Source organism: Sylvia atricapilla, chromosome 19 (genome assembly GCF_009819655.1).
Source record: "Sylvia atricapilla isolate bSylAtr1 chromosome 19, bSylAtr1.pri, whole genome shotgun sequence".
In the NCBI taxonomy this organism is placed as follows: Eukaryota; Metazoa; Chordata; class Aves; order Passeriformes; family Sylviidae; genus Sylvia; species Sylvia atricapilla.
This window is the reverse complement of record NC_089158.1, coordinates 8,851,069-8,868,110: the sequence shown is the minus strand read 5'-3', so window position 1 is coordinate 8,868,110 and position 17,042 is coordinate 8,851,069. Positions and strand designations below refer to the sequence as shown.

Sequence of the window (17,042 nt, the reverse complement as noted above, 5' to 3'; positions counted from 1 at the left end):
TGCCTTTTATGTCTGAGTACCTGCCTCTGTGATCTCCAGGTGATAGAGGAGAGGATGTTTCATCCACCCAGGCCATGAAACTCCTTTCCAGTTCTCCCCCACTGGTTTGCTCCTGCAAGAGAAGAGGCCAGCAGTGTAAGCACTCAACAGCTGGCAGCAGAAGGGCAATTGTTGGCTTTTATTCCACCTAATAATTGGCACATGTAACTGGAAAACTGCTCACACCACACAGCAAACCTGTTCTTTTATCTTAGGCAATGGAGATTTCCAGGTTTTTTGGCCTGAAGTCAAGGGTTCCAGCCCTACTGATGAGCCCAGCAGTTTATGTCATAATTATAAGCTAATTGCTCTGTTTTTCTAGATAAAACTTTTTCTCCCTGGCACTTCAAGGCTCCTTGTATGGAGTGTTTCATGCCCTACATGGTGCTGCACTGATCAAGGAGGGGTTTCAATCTGCCACTCCTTAGGACTTACTTGCTCAAATGCACACTGAGGATTTCCTTTGGCAAAACCCGTGTTCCCAATGGGTTTGTGCATCTCATCAGGACACGATTTCTTCCCAATAGCTTCTTTTTGTTTCCTGTACACTTCCTGCAACCTCTTCTCCCTCATCTCTGCAGCCTGTGCCAAAGACTTTTTCTCTTCAAGGAGTTTTTTCTTTCTTTCTGCCTTTTTTCGATACATAAATTCCCTGACGCTTTCAGGGCTGTAGGGATGAGGTTTTTTAAGGTTTCCCCTCCTCTTTGAAGGTTGCTGAAGGTTTTCTTTCTCAGCTCCTTTCTGTCTGTGAGGAGAGGCACATTTTCCTCTGCTGCAGCTTCCTGAGGTGCTGGGCTTGGCTCTGTCTTTCGTTAATGAAAATCCAGGTGAAGGAGAATGGATCCCTTGGGATTGGTGTTTCACAGCATCTATGGGGAGCCTGGTATGTCTGTGCTCCTCACAGGACTGGCTTTGCAAGAGAAGGGTCCTGAGTGCTTGGTTTGGGCGCTCTGTGGGTGCACTGCTGCCCCTTTCAGCCTTGCTGGGAGCAACCACAGCGCTTTGGGCTCCAGGGCTCTTCCCCACAGGTTCATTTCCCTTCACTGCAGAGCTATTTTCCAACACTGGCCTTGCCCCAAGTCCTTGACCTCCTTCCAAAGGTTCTGTGGGAAAGATTTGGAAAGGACAGTGATGTCATTATTTCACAGAGTAACAATTCCTGTATCTATAGTGTGCATCTCCCAATCTGCTTCCTGTGGCAGCCCTGAGGACTATTTGCGTGTGTCTGTTGTAAAATCTGTGATATTCAAGGGAGAAGATAAATCCATAAAAGTGAAATTTGAAGTTGCAGGGGCCCATTGTTATTGCAAGAGCCAAGAAAGGTGCTCAGAAGGGCCTGGAAAGCTTTTGTTTCATTTAGGTTTAATAAACCTTCTTTTTTTGGGGGGGAGGATGTGCCAAAACAACCAGTGCTGTAGAGGGGCAGCTGTACCAAAGGTCTTTGCTGTGCTCTGCTCTCCAGTTCTGCTCCTCAGATGTGCAAGTGAAGGGGGTGGACCCAGCAGCCATCTAGCCAACTTCTGACCTTCCCTCCATGCAGAAACACCAGGTAGATTCACATCTGAAACAGAGAGTTTGTATTTAATTATTAAAGCCCTCACATGTTCTTTGAAAGATTATTGTAACTCTCCTATTCTGGTCTATTTAATGGTGATTTCCAGGGATCACACTCAAGGTGTGAGGAGATCTAAAAAGTTTCAGCCAGAGCAGGTTTCAAATAAAAAAAAAATTGGTGCTATTTTGATAACAAAAAGTTTTTAAAGCCCTCAAACTTCGGAGGCTGTCAGAGTCATGAATCAGACAAGTTCATGAGTGTAAAATGTGAAGGCTCAGTGCTCTCCTAAGGCTTTACCAGCAACAATTACATCATTTAACACTTGCAGCGTGTTCACACAGTTCTTACAAGTTTTACTCAGAAACCACTGACTCCTAGAGGCCTCAAGAACACTGAGAAAAGGTCAGGACTTCCTGGGTACCACCACATTTGAGAACTGAAGGGGGTAACAAAATTATTCTTTTCCTTGTGATTACTTCAAACTCACCAGAGGAAACGAATTCATTTTTAAACTGGTGAGAATCAGCAGGATGTGGTGGGGAAGAATCAATGGAGGATACAGGACAAGGGACAATGTCTAATGCAGAAATAAACGGTGCAGAATGCAGCACAAACAAATTACTTTTGCTTAATAGGTGGTGTCACATAATAGACAACATTTATCACTGTTTTACTTCATAATTTCAGATTGCATTCACAGCATGCCAATACTTGCACAATTATGTATTTATTGCAAACACTTCTCCAGCACAAGGTGGCTGAACAGGTACTTAGTGGGTTTTGCATGGAAATTCTACCCCCCAAAATCTCCTCCAATTAAAATACTCAAGTATTTTGTTTGGTTGTTTTTTTTTTTTTTTTTAATAGGAAAGATTTTACTCAGAAATCGTCATCAGCCTCAGCTCATGTGTTTCAGTGCTCAGTCAATGGACTGAGTCAAGCTTTTCAAGCTGCTGCCCATAACTTGTGTTTGTGCTGAGCTCTGGGCAGCACCTCAGAGTCAGGGGAGCTGCTGGACACAAAGGACTTCCCAAAGCCTCAGTGGGACTGCCCTGAGATTCCCCTGTGCTTTGGGAACAGGGTAAGGCAACATCTCCTCCTCTGTACCACGGCCACTGAAGGAGTCACAGCCAACAGCTTTTATTTCTTCATTTACAGCAGCCTCTGAGATGCTCTGCAGGCTCATGTGGATCGTGTCACAGGGGAGATGATGTTTTTCAGACAAGGAAGAGCTGAACTCCCTGTGGGGCTGAAGTCACTTCCTATAATCCCGTGGCCTTCCTTTGGAAGGAATTATCACCAGATCTGTGCATGGTGTTCACAGCAGGAACACAGAGGGAATTGCCAGGATCTGCTTGGCTCAGGGGGGCTGGGATCCATCCATGTCTTTAAGGAAACGCCTTGCTGTGTCACTTTGGGTTTTTTTGTTTAGCAGTACTAAAAATGCATTTATTTTGTACTGTCTTAGCTCCTCTGAATGCACCAGACAAATTAATAGGGGATCTAACAATCTTTGCCTCACCGTGTTGTTTATTTCAATTAAATCTTCTTTTTATCTGCATCGTGTTCATTAACTACAGCAACTATGATGCTAAAGTTCAAGAGCAGCCTGCATTCCTGATGAGAACAGTTGATAGAAGAAACTCTTTTGATTTAAATATTCTCTTGGGTTTTTTTCCCCCCTACCTACGAACAGATGAATATTTTATAGCCGTGGTGACTTAATTTTTTGTTAACTACAGCAAATTTATAATTCATCAAATTTCCTGAGTACTCTGGCTCTGACCCCTGCCCCTCATTCATCTCTTTGTAGCCCTGCCTTGGCTCTTTCAGTGACAGAAACTAATAGCCAATAAAGACACCATGACACTGGCAGTTACAATGATGAATGCTTCACGTGGCATGGTCTTATTATGACCCACTCTCAGAGGAAGAGCAAGCCATTTTTCAAACAATCCATTAAAAAAAAAAAAAAGGAGGGAGAAGGAAATTATTACATATTTCATGCATTTTAAATCGTATTTAGGGACTACAGCGCATTATGCTGATAATTCCATCTGGATTAGAGAGTTTGGATTTTTTTTAGTTCTGCTTCACACAAGTTACTTGGGAACTTGGCTGGTGTAAAGTACAACCCACAGCACTTCCTCTTCTTCCCCACAACTTCTGAATGCAACAATTTCTGTGCAAAGCTATAGCATTAAATGGATAAAACAACACCAAGAATTCAAACCTGCCCTTAGAAATACCTGTCGAATAAAACTGAGAACCAGCAACTGAGACTTGGATAATTGTTCTGGATTCAGTCCCTGCTTGGCAGGCCAGGAAATCCCTGCCTTTGGTGGCACCCTTAATTCATTAGGGAAACAGAACGGGATAGGTGACAGACAGCTCTGCCCACCAAAGATGTACGACTTATTTTACATTTCTGATGATTTTGAATCCTGGCAGATCTGGAATTCAACTGCTGCAGGCAGTTCTGTCCATCAGTCCTTGTAATTTCTCATGGTTTTCAGCCTTACCTTTCCCTGCTGCTGCTCTCTCCAGAACACAGGACTTGGATGAGACCTGCCTCTGGTGTTCTGTTTGAATCCTCCATGCTGAGTGTCTCTCTCTTTGCTCTTTAATCAGGAGGTGAAAAGAAAACACAGTAAAAAATTAGTGTAGCTAAAATCAAACTTACTGAACCCAACAATCCAATCCCAGCCCTATTTTGGAATACAAAAACAGGAGTCTTTTTATTGAAATTGGTCACCAAACGTGCAGAGCTCCCTCTTTATTTTATTTTTGTTGTATTGATATCTCAGCAAAGGAAGCAATGGCCAGGATTCATCCCTGAGGTTCCATCCGTGACCCTGTCTATCCATAAAACACAATTAACAGCCCTGTCCAAACTGCTGCATCCCGTGGGTGCAGTGGGACACCTTCCCCTTGGTGTCTCTGCAGATCCAGGCCAACCTTTCCATGCAGAGCAAGTACTGAATACTTGGGGAAGTTCCCAGTTATGATACATCATTGCTAACCTGGTTCTTTGGGGTTTTTTATAATCCCTTCCTTGTCCAGGGATGGGACATCCTTCTCTGCCTGCTGTTCTGTGCTCTTCCTTAGGCAAGGAGAGAACAGAGTTGGGTCCAGAGCACTAAAACCCAGAAAAACAAATGTTTGAGAGCCATTAGGCTGCAAGGAGCTGTGCAGATGCTGGTATTCAACAGCTGAGCTCCTGCGTGTGTGGAAAGCAGCACTGGGCTCCCAAGGCTGGGCTGCAGGTGTCTGACAGAGAAAATACTTGGCAAAGCAGCTGTGACACACTTCTTTCAGTAGCAGAGCACAGGCAGACAAAGATGCAGCTGAACTGAGTGTCTGGAGCTGTTAATCCCCAGCCTCAGAGTCTGTGTCTGTCCCACAAGTTGAACAGTTTGTCTGGCAGTTCCCTCGCTCACTTATGTAAAATGATCTGGGTTAAAAACAAACTAAACAAGCCTTCCCTTGGGAATCCCTCAGCCTGGATTGTGCCTCTGGCTTCTGGCTTTAGGAGGGGTAACATCAGGCACTGGGGACAGAAAATGCTGCCTGATGCAGCTGGAAAGGGACACAGACCCGAGGGCAGCAACCACAACATCCCTGCAAAAGGTGGCGGGGAGCAAATCCAAGGGAAACGCCCCTGGAAGCTGGCGGGGTGTGCCAGGGCCGCCAGTGCCCAGTGAATTAACACTAATGCTATTACAGCAATGAGATTTATTACGTGCAGCTTTACAGCCCCGGCTCCTCCAGTCCCGTATTCCCTCAGTAATCCTCCTGGGCTGAGGCTGCTCCTCACTCCACGCCTTGCTCCCAGCAATCCGAGATCTTGAACCACACTAAACTGAAGTGACAGCTGTAGATGGATGGTTCTTCAGCCCCACATTTAGCAGCAAAGCAGGATAAGGAGCTCTAATAATATTTGCTTTCAGTTCCACTGAATGAACTGTTAAATCCCCTGTAAGAACTACACAGTTCCTGCTTTAAGTACCTGTGGTGCCTTTCCTCACTACTGCACTGCCAGCTCCTGTTCTATGTTTTATATGTGGCAAAAGGAAGGATGTGGGAGGAAAGGGAAGGAAAAAAAATAGATTTGCAGCAAATTCTTTACTATTTTGAGGAAATTTGTGAGTTTGTGCGTGCTGGGGAGTAAATCCGGTGGGGAAGTGAACTCAGCACAGCACAGGGAGGTTTGGACCTGCAGAAATAAATGGATTTAGTGCAAGAACACGAGTGATGCCCCCACATAGCACAGAGAGGGGTGAAATTTTAGCTGTGCCAAAGTTCCAGCCTTTCTCCATAAATTCCAGACCAGCACTGACCTCTGTGAGCTGGAGCAGGAGGAGCAGAGGCCAGTCTGCAAACCTTTCTTTTCAGGGCTCTCTTTGGCAGAGGGTCTTTAGCAAAAATCAGGCGCTCCTGCTCCGGGGGTGCTGCTTGCTGCTTTCTCTTCTGCTCCTGGATCTTCTTCTTGAGTTGCTCTAACTTATTTTGGGGTGATTTTCTCCACAGCTCTTCCAGCTTCTGATCTCTGGCTGTCGAAAGGTGGGATGTGGGAAAAAGGAGAGCCATGGGCATGGGAGTGCTGCTGCCACATGGGACAGAGAAGGAGCTGCTCCCTGCTTGGGAGTGATGAAGGGAGCAGGGACATTTTTCCTTCTGTGCTGGGAATCCTCTTGAATCTCCCAGCTCCCTGAAATTGTCCCTTCTTTGGCTGTCCAGGCTCTTTGCAGACCCCCATGTCCCAGCTGAGCCTTTTCCATCCACAGCCCAGTTCCTGGCTCCTGAGGCTGCCCTGGGGGACAGAGGGGACATTCTGGATGGGCCAGAGATCACAGCAGGGCTCTCAGGCAAACAGCTCTGTGAACGAGCTGCCGGGAGAACAGCAGAGCTTCTCTCTCTTCAGAAAAAAAAGAGAAACAAGGGTCAGGATGTAGGATTAAAAATTATTCAGTTGGTCAAAACACTGACATGAGTGACTGCTGAGTGTGTAGTGTGCTGATGGTGAGCTCAGCACGTCCACAGAATCAGCATTTTGCCACTCACCAGCAGCCTGGCAAATGAAGATAATATTAAGGAAGTACAGTGCAAATTGTGATCTGAAATGAGACATTATGGATGTGTCAGCCACTTCCTTCCTCCACTGCCTTGTTGGTCACAGCTGAGGGAGAAATTGTTTGGTGACTATTTCGTTCCTTTTTTCCTAGTAAACAGTAAGGTGCTAAACCTTTTTCTGAAGTCCTGCATCCCAGAATTTTAAATCCCTTTACGTGTGCCTTCACCAGCTCACCCCCCAAGTGCCGTTCATCCCACCCTGCTCAGGTTATTATTTACCTGTGGGCTGGAGCAATCTCATTGCTCTTTTTCTCACTCAAAGCTGCTTCATCTTTGTTCCTCTTGCCATCTACAGCACATCAAAACTATGTCAATGTCAAAATGTCAAAAATATCCTTTAACCATTAAATTCAAAGACCAACTTTGACTGGGGACAATCCCCACCCCCCAGAAGAAAACTGGCCCATAAATATTAAATAGATATTAAAGGCTGGCAGCTGAAACTATTCCCAACCAATAAACCACCTCAGAAACAAATATTTAACAGATGTAAAAATAACAAGTCTGTTCTTGTCATTAGCTTTAAAGAACATTCTGGAATTGGGTTAAATTTCCTGCTTTTTTTCTTCTCCCACTTCATCTTTTAGAAACGATTTAAACCACATTATGTATTTCCTGCCAAAGTTAGCAAACAAAATGCTCCATTTACATCACTTCAGTGGATCTCTAGGGAAAAAACCCTCAGAGGAGAAGCACAGGGAGCTTTCACTGAGCTGTAGCTGGTGGGTGTTGATGCTGCAGCTTTCTCTTGAGCTCTCCCCAGCAAGGTGTGACTTCCTGTGCATTGTTCTATTTTGCTGGGAACACGACAGAAAGCTGATGAAAATACACACTTGCCTCAACAGAGAGGGTTTTTCACTATCTCCTGTCACCTTCCTTTCCCTCCGGCACCGAAGCAATCCCATCTCAGCGGTTTCCCAGTAACTCAGGACTCACCAAAGCTCTTTTCGTGCCAAAGCTTTCTTCTGGCTGCCTGTGATTTGGCACAGCTCCACGTTTGATGATAAAATTTGTTTTCAATCCTTTGTAGCTGTGAAAAAGCAGATTTTTCTTTTGAAAGGAGACATATGTTTTGGGTTTTTTTCTGGAGTAGCTTTTTGCTGGCATCCGCTGCTTCGCTGATTAATTTTTGCAGCTCCTAGTTACTGTGTAAATACTGGCTTGTCTGAGCATGTTCCGTGTGGTATTTCCTACAGTTGGAAAGAATGCAATTGACTGGGAAGATAAGAGGTGAAATCACCTCTCTCCTTTATTTGCACTTTGTGTGTGTGTGCACCTCAGATTTTTACTGATGTTTTTAAAAACAGCTTAAGCTGGATGAGACCCCAGCCAAGAGCAACCTGAGCAGTGGGATGCTGCTGTCAGCCCTTTGCTATGCAAGCAACACCCCATGGATTTGGATAATATCCCGCATTTACCCAAGGAATGTCACTTATTATGGCAGCTGCTGTGCTCACAACTCCATCATGTTCCCTACTAAGAGGAAGATAAGACAGGGAGAATCCAGAGGATGTCCCAGCTGTTGCTCTGCTCAGGGTTTCAAACACGAGCAAAGCAAAGCTTTGTCTGGTTTTGTCATTAACATTGTGAGTGTTGTGAAATTGGGTAAAACTCCTTGCTTTTCCCCTTCTCTCCTTGTTATTTAGCAAATAAAGAGGTGATGTGCTCACTGGGAAAGAACAAACCAAGTGGAACGTGTACATTGCTTTCAGTTAGAATATTTCCATGGAATTCAGCCGTGGAGATGATGCAGAGGCAGCTGACAGAAAGAGATAAAGGTGTGTGACAGCAAGTGCTGCCTGAAGTGCACATACCACTGCTTTGGCTTCCTGGAGACCCTTCCAGACCAAGGCCACAGCTGTGGAATCAAGAGATGAAAGATATTTTAGCACCTCTTCACTCTTGACAGTTTTCCCTCATGCCCAAGCCAGAATAGACTGCTGAGCTGGTGGCTGAAACACAGAACTGCTCCTGAAAAATTGTGTCTGGGCTGCATTGGTATCTCAGTGTATGCTGAGTTCCGTCAGCTCTCTGGGCTGTGTTAGTGCTTATTCAGCAAAATCCTTGCTGATATTAGCACACATTTAAAAAAGACTGAGCTGAACTTCCCAATTCAGTCCTATTTGTAGTAGTTGCTTTAAAAAAAACCAACCACACGCAGACAGAATTAATCGTGAAAGAACGGTCCATGTCTTTTTATGGAAAAAAAAAAAAATAAGTGACACATCAGAGAGAGAGAAGCTCCTGCTGTGAACTCATTGAATACACCCGACAGAAATGAGCTGGGATGTTTTCAGGCTGAGGAGGTTCACAGAGCAGGTTTCTTTAGAAAGCAGCATGAGATGGGGGGTTGGTGTCACTCTAAGGGCTATGGACAGTTACAAAACTGCCCAACACGCTCCAGACTTCAGAATATTTGCTCTGTTGTGCCTAAAGTCACACAATCCAGATTAAACTGAGCACTCAAGTCTTTCCATGAGTGATAAATGAGGTTTAAAATAAAGTTACCCAAGTCTCTGCTATGACTGTGCAGAGGAAAGTGGAAGCTCATTACCCACATACCAGTTAGAGGATCCAGTTCTCCAGAGGAAAAGCTGTTCTCCATCTTTCAGCTCTGCTACAGCTCTGCTTTCTTGGTCTCTATGTCTGAAACAACCATGCGAAAGGACAGGTCACTGCTGCCCTCTGAGAACAGCCCAGGGTGCTTCTATGCTGATATAAAAACAAATTTTCTCATCTCTTGTCCATAAAGAACCTCAACATTTACATTTTTGTGGCGTTTGCAAATGTTCTCTGCTCATATTCATTTTCTCAGCCGTGTGGAGGAGTCTTAGGAGAGACAGAGAGATGACAGAGCTGGGCAATGTCCTGCTGTGGGTCCGTGCACTTTGCAGAGCTGCCTAGGAGCTCAGGAATGGTCAGAGAGTTGGGAAAATCAGCTCCATCTATCCATCATCCCTCCATCCAGCCCTCCATCCCTCCCTCCATCCATCCATCCATCCATCCATCCATCCATCCATCCATCCATCCATCCATCCATCCATCCCCCTGTTCCTGCCACTTCAACACTTACTTTTGAAGGCTCAGCCATGCATGGAACCAAATCTCCACTCAGGAGCTGTGCAAAAGCCCTTTGGGGATGATCTGCAGTCTTTCAGGAGTGGCTGATCCCAAAGGTACTTCCCAAGAGAGGCGTGAGAGCGATCCCTGCACTGAACTTCTTCCCCTGTGCTGCTCCTTCCCAGGCTGAGCCATCCGCAGGCTCCTGCCACCAGCTGGGAACGCAGGAAAGAGAGGTCCCAGGTCAGTCCCTGCCCTGCCCGTGAGCCCCGGGAGGAGTGGGAGGACTGGAGGAATCCCACCAGGGCTCAGCCAAGGCCACACCTTTGTTTGTACCTCTCCGTGCAAGGCGACAGCGGCCACAGCGCAGGGAGGGGCTGTTGGGAGCACAGGAGAAAACAAACAGCAACAAGAGGAATCTGAATGCTGATGTCAGCTTGCAAACACGTGGCGAGGTGCCAGCATATTTCGTGACAAGACCTTGTGTCCTTTCCAGGGCGTTTGGCATCCTGGCGGTGACCACTGGCAGGGCTGGGTGGCTGCAGAGGACAGGGCAGCGTGAGCAGCCTGGGGCAGGATGGGAGCATCTCTGGGATGCCAGAGCAGGGAGAGGGACCAGATCTTCTCTGAGTCCTCATCCCAGGGTGTCTTTCCTCATTGCAGAACAGCTCTTCCCGTTTCAGGGCATCTCTCCTCACCCTTTTCCCCTGTGGGCTCACCCAGGGTGTGATCCTGCTCTCAGTCACATCTTAATCTCTGCTTTCAAGAGAGCAAGGGGCTTAATTTCTGGGTTCTCTTTAGGGGAACATTTAAAAAAAAGAGTTTCTGGTCTTTATGTTTATAAGCAAAAACTTGATAATATAAATGTATGCTAAATTCTCAGGTATATAATCTCACTTATTTTAAGCGTCACAAATTTTTAAGTGCAACTATTTGAAATCTGGGCTGTAAGCATTCACGTCCTCCAGGTTTTGGGTTATCCGGAGGGAACAGTGTGATAAGCCAACAGCAGAGGGCAAACGCAGCCTGCACACTGGAGCTGCAGCACTCGGTGTTTGGAGCCTCCCGGCCCCAGTTTCTGCCGGGACAACTCAGGGCAGCGGCAGGTTCCACCTCGGACAAAGACAGCCTGGACTGGGAAACAGCAGCAAAACTCTCGCAAGAGCAACAATTCACTTTCCTTTTCGTTTTCACTCTTTTTATGGAGTATCTGATGGACTTCAGATGGCTGTGACGTCCTGGACTGAGGCCTGACAGTGCCGTTTCTTACAACCCCTCAAAATTACCTCTGCAAAGCCATAAAACACATTTCTTCTTAGGCCACTTACTGCTGCTGTGGGTTGAATTTCAGTGAGTACCCCAAGAAAAGGCTCTGTATCCTCTTCTCCCACCCCACTGCAGAGCAGAGCCAACTGCATGCTGTTCCATCAGCATTCTGGTTTATACTGAATCTGACTCCTTTTTCTGGTTTATATCCTCAATTATTTGTTAGTTCGTTCTTTACAACTCTCCAGATTTGCTTCTAGCAGCAATGTCAGGATTATGAGCATTGGTTATTACTGGAAAGCACTCAGAGGGTGGGGTGAGACACTGGCACCACATCCTTCCATGCCCATGGATCCCTGCGGTCTCTGAGAAGTCCTCTTGAAGAAACAGACTCAGCCTAATCTAACAAATGTTCCTTCTCAGAGCCTGGGCTCAGATATCCCCCAGAATTTCAGCTTTTCGAGCCTAACCAAACAAGGAATTCCTGAGCTGCAGAAAGTTCCCGTTTCAAGCTGTTCCAAGCCAATGTTCTGGCCTGATTAGAGGTTTCAGTGCTGGGAATGCAGAGCCTGTCCAAGAGGGGAGCCACAGCTATTCTGAGTGATAAGAGCCCTAATTGCAGTCTGGGGGCTCAGGGGTGGAACCTCAGAGAGGGGAGAGAACGCAATGTGCAACCTCAGGAGCGGGAGGGCAACGCTTAGGGAAGGTTTGGGAAGATTTGGGAAGATTTGGGAAGATTTGGGAAGATTTGGGAAGATGGGACTCTGTGACAGCCACCAGGAAAGCCCAGGGCTGGTCCCAGCCTGGTGGAATGATGGGAGAGCCAAGTGGAGCAGGAATGTCTGTGCTGTGACAGGCAGAGCTCTCGGCAGGCGACGCCTCTGCCGTCCCTCAGGTCGGACTGGCGTCTATTTTGGCTCCGTGTTTTCTCAGCAAGCTGTTGGAGCTGACAGGAGCCAGGAGAGTGACAGATTGCCACTGTGTTATGCTGCACATCTTGGAGTGTTAGACCACAAATCTGCTGAGAGATGAAGTGAAACCTATCACTGGGCCAAATCCCACTTTTGCAGCGTGTGAAACTCCCAACTGGGAGCTGAGGCAAAGAGGAGCAAATCCATCAGGATTTGTATTTTAGATCTGCATGAGCAGAATGAGACAGTCATGGACAGTTCTGTCCTGCTGACTCCATAGCTCCTGTCTCACAGAACCAAGGCAGGAAGAGGCCCCAGCTTTTCACTCCTTTGGCATTTTTGAGGCACCAGCCCCCAAAACACTGAATTTCCCCTACTGAGATACTCCAACTACCACCTACTCATTTTAGCACATCAGACAATGGGCTATGGCCTATTCAGAGCAGCTTTTACAAAGGAATTTTAGGCTTTTCCTGGCAAGGATATTGCAAAATTTCTCATCTAAGAACCAAAGGAGGTGCAGCTGATGCCCCACATGGGGTTATCTCATGAGGAGCACATTGTCTGAGTTTGAGTGTTCTTTTCCCCAACCAGCACTTCCCCCTTGCTCACACGATGCTGAATGGAGCAAGAAGTGCCCAGCTCTGCCACACTGTGGCACTTGGAGCTCCAGTGTGGAATTCTGCTTTTTTTGCAAGGCAAAGGCAAGTGAGTTTGGTGTTTACTCAAGCCTGTATGAGGCTGTTTGGAGTCTGAAGGTTTGGTTGATATGGACTCACCCCCCCAGAGGCTTCAGTTTCTGCTGCTGTCACTGTCACTGTTTAGGAAATATTTCACCCAGTCACCCACAAGGTCTAGCAAAATTCAGGAAGTGCAGATGTATGTGAACCAAAACCAGAAATTCCTCCTAAGTCTCAGTGTTTTGAAATTTTTGCACCCTTCACACAAGCTCCAAGAATCTTACAAACAACCCACAGCTCTGGCACACACACTCCTTTATTCTCTTGCTGGTTTGCTCCCTGTGCCTGGTTTTGTGGGAGTGTTGTGAGTTCCCTCACTTACGGGAGGGAGTCCAGCTAAAAGGAAAGAAAATGGTATTTTTTTGTTGATTTTTTTTTTACAGTGCCTGACTAAGCAATTTTCATGGCAAACCGTCTTCACAGCAATTCTCAGTTAGCAAACAATCGAAGCCCAAATCTAGACTTCGATTGCAAGCTGGATGTGACACGAATTTTATAATGAGCATATGGAGGGAAGAGGCAGCTGATATAAATACCAAGTGCACTGCTCTGAAATCTGACAGCCAAAGCCCCAATCCTGCACCCCCTGGAATCTGTGACACTCCCTGAAGTTAAAAGGGACAAAAATAAAGACACTTAATAAATTGAGATTTGATTGGAACCCACAAGGAGCTTAGAGGACCACTAGGCTTTGAAGTCGTTATTAGCAGTACTTATCATCTCCCAAATCAGCTGCATAATAAGACTGAGACAAATGGGCTGCCCCATGAATGGTGCCATGTCACAGGTCATGAGGTAATACACAAATTTCTTCCTCCACAGGTAACATTGTGAGATATCAGTGTTCATGTAAAACACCCAGAGACAGGGGAGGAGCCTGATTTTTGCTGGTACCACTGATAACACTTCCTCTTTTGTTTTGTTTTATTTTGTTTTTTGTTTTCAGTCCTAGCAGATGAAATTCCTAATTCCTTCCCACGCTGCTGGGAAGCAGCAGATCCTTTTTTTTTTCCTATGGGCTGTGCCATCCCCACAGTGCCTGAGTTGCACTGAGTGCTGAGAACAGCTCGGATTGCAGGTGGGAGGCTGCCCCAGCTCAGGGAAGGATTTGCTGCAGCAGAGACACACGCTGCCTTTGCTTGGCTGGCGGCCAGAAACACAAGGGAATATCGAGCTTGTATTCTCCTACCGATGTCCTAAAATAACAGGAGTAATGTGTGTCAGGATAAAACTAGACCTTCAGAATATCTGGATTTTATGCTACCTGCCAAGTGGTGTCTGGCAAAGGGCAAGTGTTCTCTTGATGTGCTAAAATACAGATCCATCATCCAGTTATTGGGGGGGAAAGTGTGTTAGGATAGGAAACGGCTATCCATGGCCCATTTGGGTTTTTTTCCTATCAATAGGAGACTGTGTAAATGGAATCTGAAGTGAAAAGGGAGGGGCCGGCTGCACGGTGCAGTGGAATGTGAGAGAGCCCAGGATTGCCATGGAAACCCGCTGTAGTAAACGGGGCTCTCCAGCTGCAGGAGAGGATTTATAGTGCCAGGTCGGCAGTTGGCAATTTAAATCACCAATCTACAGGTAAAATGGCACATTTCCTTCCACCTTGTCTCCCTGCGCTGCCAAGTGAGAAAGGAAGAGTACGTGGGTGGTGAGAATTACAGTACAGAGTGATGAGGTGTCTTCAAGCCTGACCTGAAACACTCAGGAGCTGATGCAAAGATTCTTGTGGATCTTGGTGGCGGCAGGAGCAGCCCCATGTTCCCTGTGCCCCAAACCAGAGGAGCAGGCACAAAACCTGTGTCCAACAAGCTCAGAGAAGCAGAGTCCATAACCCACAGATTGGAGACCCCACAGCTCAGGGGTGCTCCCAGTTTGTTCTTTTGATTTGGAGCTGGGGAAGAGTTCATCTGGTAAAGCTCCCAAACCAGCCAGTTACACCTAAAAGTGAGACCAAATTTGCTGTGAGCCCCAAGCCCTGCTCTGTAACAAGGGATCAGATAAATGGGGAATGATTTACTGTGTTCAGATGCCCCCATTTATTGACACTCAAGCACAGTGATCTATGGAGCGCTATGAGACAGCAACAACATTATTTTTGCAGTGCTGCCTTCATCACCATTTATTACCAGGTCCTGAGTGCTTGAGTCCATAATTTCCTGGACCAGACACCACACATCTGTGTGATCCCATTCCCACCTAAGGGCAGTGGTTCAATCTGACTTACGTGGAACCACCATGAGGCCAGGGTGAGCTTTAGCTCCTCTGAGTTTACACAGATTTCCCTTTTCATCCTATCCTGTAAACCTCAAAATCTCCTGATTTACCATGGCTTAGTGTGACTGGACTGAATTATGCAGGTTGCTGCACACCTGGGTATATTTGTGTCACTGAACAGAAGAAGGAAAATTCCTTTTGAGCTGGAAAATGCAGAGTCCTTGGTGGCAAAGTCTCAAAGTCTGTGCACTCTGTGAGGCTGTTTTATTGTGCTCCACAGACTTTTTTTTTCACATGTTACTTTGCTCTGCTTCAACCTTTCAACAAGGCATCAAACAGCTACCAAGAATGGCAAGATTTAGCCTGTTCCTTCAACAAGAATGATTTGTTCAAAATCCAAACAGTCCAGTCAGAATCTGGGAATTGGGTCCTCCTGTCCTACCTCTGCTGCTGCCTGTTTTGAGTCCTGCCCACACAGCAGATGCTGCCAGCCAGAGTTCCACTTCCCTGCTGCATTTATTCCTCTCTGGAGTGCTCTCCTTTGGCCTTCAGCCTTCGAAATCCCTCCTTCCACCTTTCAGCTCTTTGGAGCTACTCAGCGATTTGCAGGCCATTAATCTGAGCCCTGGCATGGGAGCTGATGACAGTCCCAGCCGGGACACCAACATGACTAACAGAGCTTATGAGAGCAGAGGAGCTTTTATAAATCCCCCTTGTTAAGAACAGTCCCTGGGGTCACTGACCCTCTGCTTGTAAATTCACCTGATTCCCCTCGATGATACTTGTTTCACCACTAAACGCCAATCCGAAAGAGTGTCAGTGGAGAAGCAGCAGGCTGAGCCAACACAACAGGCCACCTCCTGCCTTGTTACGCTCCATCAAGTCAGGTTGCCCTCAGATTTGCTGGAGTTTCATTCCTGCCATCCCCTGGGATGCCAGGCAGCCCAGTCATTTAACCCAAGATCATTCATGACCGGCTGGAATTTGTTTGTCTGGCCTTATTTTTATTCTTTTTTTCCTCTCTCTCTCTCTGTCTCTTCAGATAATCACGCGAACCACCAAAAACATTGCCTTATTATTGACAAAGTGAATCTATATGGAGCTAAGTGCAAAGGAAAATAGATACCAGTGCCTGCCCATCTCCGATGGAAAATCAACCCTGTATATGTTGAAGGCTCGATTCCCTGCTGATGTAAAGTGGAACTCTCCCAGTTTATGTAAGCAGGGAAGCTGACCCCGAGGAGTTCCTGTTTGCTTGCAGCAAAGGGTGGGCATGTCAGAGAAACAGATGCTGGGCACCTGGAAATGATGGTTATTTAGGGGGCAAGGAGTGCCAGCACTGTGCAAGAATTCGGTAGGAAAATGCGGGCTGGATTAATTTTTCTGGGAGGAAAGCATTGAGTTTGTCAGACCAAAATCAGGCGAGGGAAATGTGCTGTCCTGTCCCAGCCCGGACTGGAGGGGTTCCCACTCGTCCCACTCTATGACAACATCACTTAGCTCTGGAATGAAAGTCAAAAGCAGCAGCCAGGAGGCAGAGACACTCCGAGGAACCTTCACTATTTCTTTTTTCCTCAAGGAAAAAAGAGAGGGTGGAGATTGCAGACCTCTCCCTCAGAACCAGGACTGTTCTTTTTCCCTGGGGGCTGCAAAACAACAAAGGACACAAATGTTTGATCCCACTTGGAGCAAACGTTCCCGTTCATTTTCCCCCCTGGGCCATTCGGGCTGTTAATCACCCAGGGATCGATCCACCACAAACCCGGCCCTCAGGTCAGCACAGCGCTGGGATTTGCCAAGGCAGGGAAAAAAAATCCAATATCGGTGATAAACCCGCTCAGTGGGTAAAACGAGAAGAGTGTTTTCACAGCTAACAGGGCAGGTTGTTTAATTAAAGATCTGGCCTAACACAAACACTGCGTGAGAGCTGCATCAACCCCAGAATTTGTGTTTAAACTGCAGCGTTTTTAGCCAAAATTCTTCCTTTCTTCTACCACCTAATGCAGGCTGCACTCTGCTCCTGAAAAGTTAATTGTGCCACTGTTTAATTACATACATTTTAAAAAAAATCACCTCTTATTTCCAGACTGACTGTGCCTTGCTACAGGTGCTGAGTGT

The 17,042-nt window shown here is 46.5% G+C and overlaps 2 long non-coding RNA genes across 2 annotated transcripts; both read right to left on the bottom strand.

Moving 5' to 3' along the window:
* Positions 1-26: 26 nt before the first annotated feature.
* LOC136369931 (uncharacterized) lies at positions 27-4,200 on the bottom strand. The gene is made up of 4 exons (XR_010745092.1): positions 4,117-4,200; positions 1,472-1,600; positions 475-1,142; positions 27-112 (listed from the first exon to the last, which is right to left on the bottom strand). It is a non-coding gene; the product is annotated as an uncharacterized lncRNA (long non-coding RNA).
* Positions 4,201-7,692: 3,492 nt separating this feature from the next.
* Positions 7,693-9,348, bottom strand: LOC136369804 (uncharacterized). The gene is made up of 3 exons (XR_010745066.1): positions 9,290-9,348; positions 8,542-8,585; positions 7,693-7,757 (listed from the first exon to the last, which is right to left on the bottom strand). It is a non-coding gene; the product is annotated as an uncharacterized lncRNA (long non-coding RNA).
* Between the last annotated feature and the right edge of the window lie 7,694 nt (positions 9,349-17,042).